Source organism: Jaculus jaculus, chromosome 5 (assembly GCF_020740685.1).
Source record: "Jaculus jaculus isolate mJacJac1 chromosome 5, mJacJac1.mat.Y.cur, whole genome shotgun sequence".
NCBI classification, from domain to species: domain Eukaryota; kingdom Metazoa; phylum Chordata; class Mammalia; order Rodentia; family Dipodidae; genus Jaculus; species Jaculus jaculus.
Window position 1 is genome coordinate 69,220,431 of NC_059106.1, and position 10,482 is coordinate 69,230,912.

The 10,482-nt window shown below is 42.5% G+C and overlaps 1 protein-coding gene across 4 annotated transcripts in view; it reads left to right on the forward strand.

The window, feature by feature from the left end:
- The window catches only part of Kiaa0319l (KIAA0319 like), a 142,546-nt gene that overhangs the window by 12,572 nt on the left and 119,492 nt on the right, over positions 1–10,482 (forward strand). The window lies entirely within an intron of this gene.

The following is a 10,482-nucleotide window of genomic DNA, read 5'->3' on the forward strand; positions in this document are numbered from 1 at the left end:
ATTCTCTTTCCTCTCTCTCTCAAATAAATAAATAAATAAAAATATTAAAAACAAAACAAACAAACTAGGCTTGGGAAATGGCTCAGCAGTTACAGGCGCTTGTTAGCAAGGTCGGCTGGCCTGGGTTCAATTTCCCAGTACCCATTTAAAGCCAGATGCACAGTGTAGCACATGTATCTGGAGTTTGTTTGCAGTGGCAAGAGGCCCTGATATGTTTATACTTGCATTCAAATAAACAATAAATAAATTAAATAAATATATTTTAAAAATAACCTAAGAACAAAAATGTTTACAAAGAAAGAGAGAGAGACTTTTTATGGCCTATTTTAGAGAAAGTTCCATTCTTGAGAAGATTTTTCTATTTCTTAACTATTGGATGAAACATGCTGCAAAAGTCTGTTAAGTCCACTTGATCTGTGGTGCTGATTAACTTCAAAGTTTCCTTCTTTCTTTCTTTCTTTTCTTTTTTTTTTTTTTCAAGGTAGGGTCTCACTCTAGCCCAGGCTGACCTGGAACTCATGTAATCTCAGGGTGGCCTCGAACTCACAGCAATCTACCTACCTCTGCCTCCCAAGTGCAGGGATTAAAGGTGTGCGCCACCACAGCTGGCAACTTCAAGGTTTCTTAATCACCAACAAATGAGGCAATGGGGGACATTTAAATTCAAATTATCACCTTCTGTTCCAGGGCCCCATAGATTCATGGCCATCCCATGATTCAAAATACATTCAGTCCAACTTTAAAAGTCCACAACACTGTACCAGTCCCAACACTGTACAAAAGTCCAAAGTTGCATCTGAGACTCAAGACAGTCTGCAACTGTGAGCCCTATAAAATCAAAACACAAGATAGGGCTGGGGTGATAGCTCAGTAGTAGAGTGTTTGCCTAGCATGCACGAGGCCCCAGGTTCAGTCCCCAGTACCACCACAAAGAAACAAGTTATATCCTTCCAACACATAATGGCACAGAGTGAACATTCTTATTTCATAAAGGATGAATAAGAATATAGCAAAGAAAGAATGGACCAATGCAAGATGGAAAGCCAGTAGAGCAAACATCAAATCCTACAGCTCTGTGTCTGGCACTTGGAACTAGTGACAAAATCAACTGTGCTCCAAAAAGCTTTGGCAACTCAACCACTCCATCTGTGCTGCTTACTTCCTGGGCAGAACCCACCTTTCTTTGGTGGCCATTCCACCATAAGTCCTGGCATTTCCAACTACTTGACTCTTCACTGTAACCTATCGTTCCTCTTCTCAGCTTCACACAGCGGCCTCATAGGACCTCCTTACAGGAACATGAGCACAGCCTCTCATCACCCACCTTATCAGCCAAACCCAGAATTATGTTCACGTCATGACTATTTCCTATATCTTTTAAACTTATTTTATTTGTTTGCAATCTGAGTGATACAGACAAGACAGAAGGAGGGAGGAGAGAGTGTGAGTGAGAATGGGCGTGCCAGGGCCTTTATCCACTGCAAATGAATGCTAGATGTATGTACCACCTTGTACATTTGGCTTATGTGGGTCTGGGAAATTGAACCTGGATCCTTAGGCTTCACAGGCAAGTGCCTTAATCACTGAGTCATCTCACCAGGCTTCTCTCTCTCTCTCTCCCCCCTCTGTGTCTCTCTCTCTCTCTCATATATATATATATATATATATATATATATATATATATATATGTATATATGTATATATATATATATATGTATATATATTTTTTGGTTTTTCGAGGTAGGGTCTCACTCTGGTCCAGGCTGACCTGGAATTAACTCTGTCATCTCAGGGTGGCCTTGAACTCATGGCAATCCTCCTACCTCTGCCTCCCGAGTGCTGGGATTAAAGGCGTGAGCCACCATGCCCAACTTTTTATCTATCTATCTATCTATCTATCTATCTATCTATCTATCTATCTATCTATCTATTTGCAAGGAGAGAGAGAGAGAGAGAGGTGAAACAGAGAACGTATGAGCGCTCCAGGGCCTGTAGCCACTGCAAATGAACTCCAGATGCATATTCCTTTGGTCATCTGGTTTATGTGGGTCCTGAGGAATCGAACCTGGGTCCTTTGGCTTTACAGGCAAATGCCTTAACCGCTAAGCCATCTCTCCAGCCCCTATATATATATTTTGAGGCAAGCCTAACAGATTGGCCTTTTTTTATGAGAGAGAGAAAATTGGCGTACCAGGGCGTCCAGCCACTGTAATTGAACTCCAGACGTGCGCCCCCTTGTGTGCATGTGCAACCTTGTGCGCTTGTGTCAGCTTGTGCATCCGGCTTACGTGGGGCCTGGAGAGTTGAACATAGGTCCTTAGGCTTTGCAGGTAAGTGCCTTAACCACTAAACCATCTCTCCAGCCTTTTTTTTTTTCAACCCAATGTATATTTTTTCAACCTTATATTTTCCATATACTTCTCTGTATTTTCTTCCACCAACACATTAGTCCATTATTTTTACATTTAACTTTGCTCAATTTCTCAGGACTGGGACAGAATGCAGACATCTTCCTTGCCAAATTATTACACAGATTTCCTCTAGCCCAGTTCCTAATGAAATTATTATTATTATTATTATTATTATTATTATTATTATTATTTTTACCTCTGAAACATCATAAGCCAAGCCCCCACAATCCACACTTGTTTCTGCATTTTGGACTCACCAGAATGGTCTATTAACTTCTGCTCATAGCACTGCAAAGCTTTAGTCCATAGCTCCAAATCTTTCCATAATTCTGCAAAAGACCAAAAGCCACTTAGGTTTACCAATTTTCTGTAGCAGTTACCTTCTTGTGGCTGGGACAGAATACCTAGACAGAAGGTATCTTATGGAAGGAAAGAGTTTATTTCTGGTTAGTTTTGAGAAGTTTCATCATGGTGGGGAAAGCATAGCAGAAACAGACAGCTGGGTATCACATCTCCACAATGACAGGAAGGAAGTAGAGGGAATAAGCTAGCTAGCACTGGCAAGTGCAACTGGGCTCTAAAAATCCCAAGGCCCACCTCCCAAGGACACACTTCCAGCAAGGCTTCACCTCATAAAGGCTACTCCAGCTGGAATTAAGTATGAGGCTTAATCATAAACACATGAGGTGATGGGGGACATTTTATAGTCAATGCACTACACGCACCATTATTGTATCAGACCTGTCTGTCCTTTTGTGTCCATTAGTGCTTATTTTATGATATGGGGATCCCCAATGTCTGGTGCTCCCCATGTTTACAGTTTTTATATCTTTGAGTGGATCGTTCCATTTATTAACATGGAGTGGCTGCTTTATCTCATCTGACTAATTTTGGTATTAAGTCTACTTATCTATTATCAGAACAGCAATACTGGGCTGTTTGGGGCCTTGATTTGCTTGATAAATCGACTTGCATTCCCTCTCCACTTTTTTTCTGGATCAGAGACTGACCTGGCCGAGTGTCACTGTTTGCATGTGGCTTCTGCTCCTGTCCCCCCTTGCAGAGCTGCACAGCTACAGGTGGGTGGGGCTTGGCTGCCTTGCTGCCTGTCCCTTTCTCTACATGGCCAGCTATCCTGCATGTTGTTCCTACTTCCCCAGGCTCGTCCTCTCTTCTCCTTGGAATGCAATCTCTTTATTCTTTTTATTTTATTTTATTTTTTATTTTTTATTTATTTATTTGAGAGAAAGAGGCAGATAGAGAGGGAGAGAATGGGCACTCCAGGGCCTCCAGCCACTGAAAACGAACTCCAGACGTGTGCGCCCCCTTGTGCATCTGGCTAACGTGGGTCCTGGGGAATCAAGCCTTGAACCAGGGTCCTTAGGCTTCACAGGCAAGTGCTTAACTGCTAAGCCATCTCTCCAGCCCAACAATCTCTTTATTCTTATTCTGACTTTTCTCCTTCACCACGTCATATAGAGGCAGATTCTAACCAGAGATCTGGTGATGTTTTCCTTTCATGTCCCTGTGACCTGTCTGTGCACAACTTCTAGTCAAATACGCTAACTGTTTAAAACCAGACAGTTGGCCTGTCACTGCCTGGCCTGCTGCTCTCTTTGCAGGGTGCTAAATAAACTTCTCTCTTTAATCCCAATACTCAGGAGACAGAGAGGTAGGAGGATCTCTGAGTTCAAGGCCAGCTCAGAACTACATAGTGAATTTCAGGTCAGCCTGGGCTAGAGTGAGACCTTACCTCGAGAAAACAAAAACAAAAAAAAATATTGACAACTTTTATAAATATAAAAAATATGCCATGATCATAATCTCCTCCCACTACCATCCCTTTTCCCCTCCCATAAACTGATTGTCTTTCTAAAAATAACTGCCATTAAATATACTGTATTGGTTTTGTATTAATTTTGGTAATATTATTTGGTAATATTATTAGATTTCTATATCATTTTACTGGAGTATAAAAGAATGATAATGGTGGAAATGGTAGGAGGAAGAAAGGGGAGGGCTAGAGATTAGCTAGGAAGCTAGTGAAACAGTCCATCTGTTTTTAAGAAATCTCTTTTACTGAGGAGAATAATGTCACTCAGAACAGCAGATGTAGGCCTAAGTAAGTTGTAGAATTCAGGTGTTGTGTAGAAAGAGGAGGCTATTTGTTTTAATCGAGAAATACTATTATTTATTTATAAGTCATTTTCTTTAACTCATTAGTTTTGTTCCCTTTGCCTCACTCCCCATCTGGGAACTACTAATCTACTGACTAGATTTGCTTAATTTGTACATTCATGTGAAGGGAATCATTTCTTCTGTGTCTGGCTTCTTTTACTAAGTATAGTATCTTCAGAGTTTATCTATGTTGTATCAGTATCAGTATTTCCTTCACTTATAGTTGAAGAGTATTCTAATATGTGGATATGCTATATTTTATTCCTCTACTCATCAATTGGGAGAGGATGGGGTGTTTCTACTTTCTGACTATTATAAGTAATGGTGCTCTGAATATTTGTATACAAGATTTTGTATGAACACGTCTTTCATTTTCTTCTTCTTCCTCCTCCTCCTTCTCCTCCTCCTCTTCTTTTTGGTTTTGCAAGGTAGGGTCTCATACTAGCCCAGGCTTACCTGGAATTCACTATGTAGTCTCAGGGTGGCCTCAAACTTACAGTGATCCTCCTACCTCTGCCTCCCGAGTGCAAGGATTAAAGGCGTGCGCCACCACGCCCTGCTTGCTTCTCTTTTTTGTTTCAGTGCTGAGGATGAAACCCAGGATCTCTCACATCACCAACCCTTGTTTTGTTATTTTTTATTTTTGTAGTACAGTAAGTTCCTGAAAGCTAGGAAATCAAGGAAGGCTTCATGGAAGAAATGGAACTTGTTTTGGACCTAGTATATATCTAGTTTGCAGAGATAGACAAAATAACCACAGTGAATGAGAAGGAATGTGGAAACAACCAGATGGATAGCAGTTTCTTACTCCGTTCTTTCTTTTCCTTTTCTCTCCTCTCCTCTCCCTTCCCCTCTCCCCTCCCCTCCCCTCCCCTCCCCCTCCCTCTCCCCTCCCCTCCCCTCCCCCCCTCCTCTCCCTTCCTCTCCTTTCCTCTCCTCTCTTCCTCCCTTCCCCTCACCTTCCTTTTGAGGCAGAGTCTCCTGTAGCCCAGGCTGACCTTGAACTCATAGCTATCCTCATACCTCAGCCTACTGAGTGCTGGGATTATGGACCTGAGTCATCATGCCTGGTGTTTTGTTTTTTGTTTGTTTGTTTGTTTTTTCTTCTTTTGGAGACAGGGTCTTATATAGCACAGGGTGGCCTGAAGTTGCTGTATACCCAAGGAAGACCCTGAACTTCTCCTTTTCCTGCCTATACCTCCTGAGTGCCAGGATTGCAGGCATGCTCTCCCATGTTCAGTTTCATTTTTTCAATTATTTACTAATTCCAATTCAAGTATTGGGATTAAAGATGTATGCCATCATGCCCAACAAACTTTGGGTTTTGCTAAAGTGACAATGACTTTCTAGTTGAAGACTTTCATATATTACCTTACTTAAAATCTGTAGTTGGGCATGGTGGTACACACCTTTGATCCCAGCACTCGGGAGACAGAGGCAGGAGGATCTCTGTGAGTTCGAGGCCACCCTGAAATTACAACTGTGATTGAATTCCAGGTCACCCTGGGCTAGAGTGAGAGCTGACCTCAAAAAAACAAACAAAAATCTGTGCTTCTTTTGATACCTCTGTCTTCTTAGGAACATGTCCACACTTCTCTTAAGTTCGCTAAGCTTATCTTGTTCTTCTCCTAACCAATGTACTCTTCTAATTATTGTTCCCTCACTCCTCAGCTTGTCTCTTAAACATTTTGTTTTCCAGTGTTCTGTTTCAAATCTTTCTTGTCCTACTCTTGTATGTGCTCCCTGGGTAGTTTCATTCATTCCCACTCACTGTTCCCGAGTAATAAACCACCTAGCCATCTGCATGTCACACCTCTCTACCTGAATGTCTCATAGCTATTCTTGAGTTAATGTGTCAAAACGGAAGCCAGAGCTTTTGCTCATTTCTTTTCCTTTATTCCCTGTAAACATAAAAAGACTATCCCCACCCATATTCTGAGGTAGAAATCTGAGTCATTTTCTATTTCTTTTCCACCTCCATACCCAAACTTCACCATTCATGCCATGTTTTCATGCTTTGTTCTGTGGCATGTGTCATTACCACTCTGCCTGATGTTGTCTGCATCATGGAAACAGAAGCTCCTTTCTGGTTGCTCTGAAGCCTCTGGTCTGAGCTCCTTTGTTACATGCCCATGATGTCTGCACACCTCTCTGTTGTGCACTGTGTGATGCTGTGTAAAGTTTAGGCTTTGAGAGGAGAGCGTGAGGGTAGATCCTACCCCTTAGGCAAGGTCTCTGTGGTGTCTCCCCTAGCGATTGGTGCTCATGAGGTTTCTTCACTCTGGCAGGTTCAGAGTCCTACATGCTTCTACCTCCTACCCCAAGCAATGCTTGACCTCCAGTTATTCTGTTTCCCTCTTACTCCTGTAGCAGCTAAAGAAATGTCAGATGGCTTAGTGGTTAAGGCATTTTCCCACAAAGCCAAAGGATCCCAGTTCAATTCTCCAGGACCCACATAAGCCAGATGAACAAGGTGGCCCATGCATCTGGAGTTCATTTGCAATGGGTAGATGTCCTGGCATGCTCTCTCACTCTCTCTCACTTGCTCTCTCTCCCTCCCTCTCTGCCTCTTTTTCTCTATCAAATAAATAAATAAAATGTTTTTTAAAATGTCAGATGGTAGCCAGGCGTGGTGGTGCCTTTAATCCCAGCACTTGGGAGGCAGAGGTAGGAGGATTGCCATGAGTTCGAGGCCACCCTGAGATTACAGAGTGAATTCCAGGTCAGCCTGGGCTAGAGTGAGGCCCTACCTCAAAAAGCAACAAAAAAAGCTGGGCATGGTGGTGCACGCCTTTAATCCCAGCACTTGGGGAGGTAGGAGGATCTCTGTGAGTTCAAGGCTACCCTGAGACTCCATAGTGAATTCCAGGTCAGCCTGGGCTAGAGTGGGACCCTACCTTGAAAAACCAAAAAGGAAAAAAAAAAAGTTTTGTATATTCTGTTTGGTTGGATGGTTGCTTATGGTGACTAGGAGAATAAGTCTACTGTGGTTTTAAATTTTAATTAATTTTTTTATTGACAACTTCCATAATTGTAAACAATAACCCATGGTAATTTCTTCCCTCCTCCACTTTCCCCTTTGAAACTCACTCTCTATCATATCCCCTCCCCCTCTCAGTCAGTCTCTTTTATTTTGATGTTATCATCTTTTCCTCCTATTATGATGGTTTTGTGTAGGTAGTATCAGACACTGTGAGGCCATGGGTATCCAGCCCATTTTGTGTCTGGAGGAGCACATTGTAAGGATTCCTACCCTTCCTTTGGCTCTTACATTCTTTCTACTACCTCTTCCACAATGGACCCTGAACCTTGGAAGGTGTGATAGAGATATTTCAGTGCTGAGCATTCCTCTGTCACTTCTCAGCATCATGATGCCTTCTGAGTCATCCCAAGGTCACTGCCATCTGAAAAGAGAAGCTTACTGTGTTTTTTTTTCTGATTTATTTTTTATTTGAGAGAGAGAGACAGACAAAGGGGGGTTGGTGGTACATGCCAGGGCCTCTAGTCACTGCAGACAAACTCCAGATGCTTGCACCACCATGTGCATCTGGCTTACGTGGGACCTGGAGAATCAAACCTGGAGAATCGAACCTGGATCTTCAGGCTTCACAGGCAAGTGTCTTAACCACTAAGCCATCTCTCCAGCCCTTACTGTGGTTTTTTGAGTTTGTGTCTATCTGCTCCACAAAACTTCCTGAAAAATAAAGCTGTGGTATCTAGCACATAGTAGGTAACAAGTGGGAGTAACCACCTTGGGATATATATGTCTGGGAGAGCTATTGTTTTCTGTTCTATTTTTCAATCTAAACCCATTTTGTGGGCACTTCATGTCCTAGGAGGGAAGAGTACGTGGTACATAACCTTTCTTCTGTTCTTTACCTTTTCTCTGTCTGATTCACTCCGCAAATGGAAGTGATATTTTTCTGACTCATGAGGTTAGAAACGAATTCTATTGTGTGAAGTGGTCAGTTTTGAGGATTTGCATGTGTTCTTGCCCTGCCATGCTCTAGCTGGTCTTCCCTGGCCAGGACAGCCTGAATTTTCCCAATTGGGTAACTTTACCTGCCATGGAAAATAGAAGAAAGGACAGTTGTGATCACACATCTCTGCCCTGTTCTTTAGTCACCCTTGGCACCATCACAGAGTACCAAAGTGAGACTTTGGTTTCCATCATCTCTGACTACAGTGTTGCCAACTCTGGATGGAGAGGTGAGTTATCACTTTCAGAACCCACAAAGACAGCAGCTGGTTCCAGACTTAGCACGAAGGCTTGTCCTCACTAGTTGCCATTCCTTTTTTTTTTTTTTTCTAAGTTTATTTATTTATTTATTTGAGAGAGGAAGGAGGAGAAAGAATGGGCATGCCTTGCACTCTAACCCCTGCAAACGAACTCTAGAAGCATTCACCACCTTGTGCACCTGGCTTATGTGGGTACTCCTTAGCCTTTGCAGGCATGTGCTTTAACTGCTAAGCTCTCTCTCCAGCTCAGCCATTCTCTTTTGTTCTCATTCCTGCTTGCATTCATGAGCTCCGGTAAGTGTCCATAGTACCTGTGGCATCCATGACACCTGACACAAGTGCCAGAAAGCACTTGTGACCCTTGACCCCACTTCCCTCTTTATCCTTTCTGCTGCTTTCTGTGGTCTGTAGCTCCTCTTACACTGGTCATATGAAGTAGTATCCTATTTTCTTTAAGAAAATGATATAGCTTGAGCTGGTAGTGTACACCTTTAGTCCCAGCACGTGGGAAGCAGAGGTAGGAGGATCACTGTAAATTTGAGGCTACCCTGAAATTACATAGTGAATTCCAGGTCAGCCTGAGCCAGAGTGAGACCCTACCTCAGAAAGCAAAACAAACAAACAAAATAATATAATTTGGGCTTTGGGCTAGAGAGATTGCTTAGTGGTTAAGATGTTTGCCAGCAAAGCCAAAAGGACTCAGGTTTGATTCCCTGGTACTCACATAAAGCCAGATGCACAAGGAGATACATGCATCTGGAGTTTGTTTGCAGTGGCTAGAGGCCCTGGCACACCCATTTTCTCTGTTTCCCTTCTCTCTCTCTCTCTCTCTCTCTCTGCTTGCAAATATTTTTTTTTTTTTTAAAGAAAATGATATAGTTTGAACTGCTCTTCAGGGGAAAGCACTTTTGGGAGACCTTTTAGGTGGCATCATACCCCTCTCCTCTTGTAAGTATTGGGCACCTAATTTAAGGTAGATGACTAATGGAGTGTATTTTACAGCAGTGAGCCTTCATCAGGAACTTTCTCCTGCCAAACTGTCCTATATTCTTAACTACACTGCAGTACAGGAAGGTAATAAATTATTAATCCTAAATCTGTCTTCTCAGATTGTAGGATAATGACTTGAGTACATGGCAGCTGTGGGGAGGTAGAGTTCTGGCTGTTAACACAAACCATGCAAGCTTTTGAATTCTAAAATTTAGCTAGCATGGAGCAAGTCTACAGAATCTTGTTATATCACAACTTGACATAAGTAAGACCAGTCAGAATTCCTGCAGTTAGCCTCTCTCCCAATGAAGCAAAGTCATTGTCTGTTGCTTAAACATCCTTTAAAAAATACTGTGGAGTAAAGAACATATTCATGCAAAGAGCTCAGCCTACTGGAATATTTTTCAGTTGACAGAGTGCTTGCCTAGCATGTAGGCAGCCCTGGGTTCAATCCCCAGCACTGCATAAACTGAGTGTAGTAGTATATATACTATTAATCTTAGTACTTGGGAGGTGGAGGCAGGAGGATCAGAAGATCAAGGTAACATAGCAAGATGACATAGTTTGAGACCAGGCTGGGCTACACGAAACCCTGTCTCAAAAAATAGGGGGTGAGCCAGGCGTGGTGGTGCACGCCTTTAATCCCAGCACTTGGGAGGCAGAG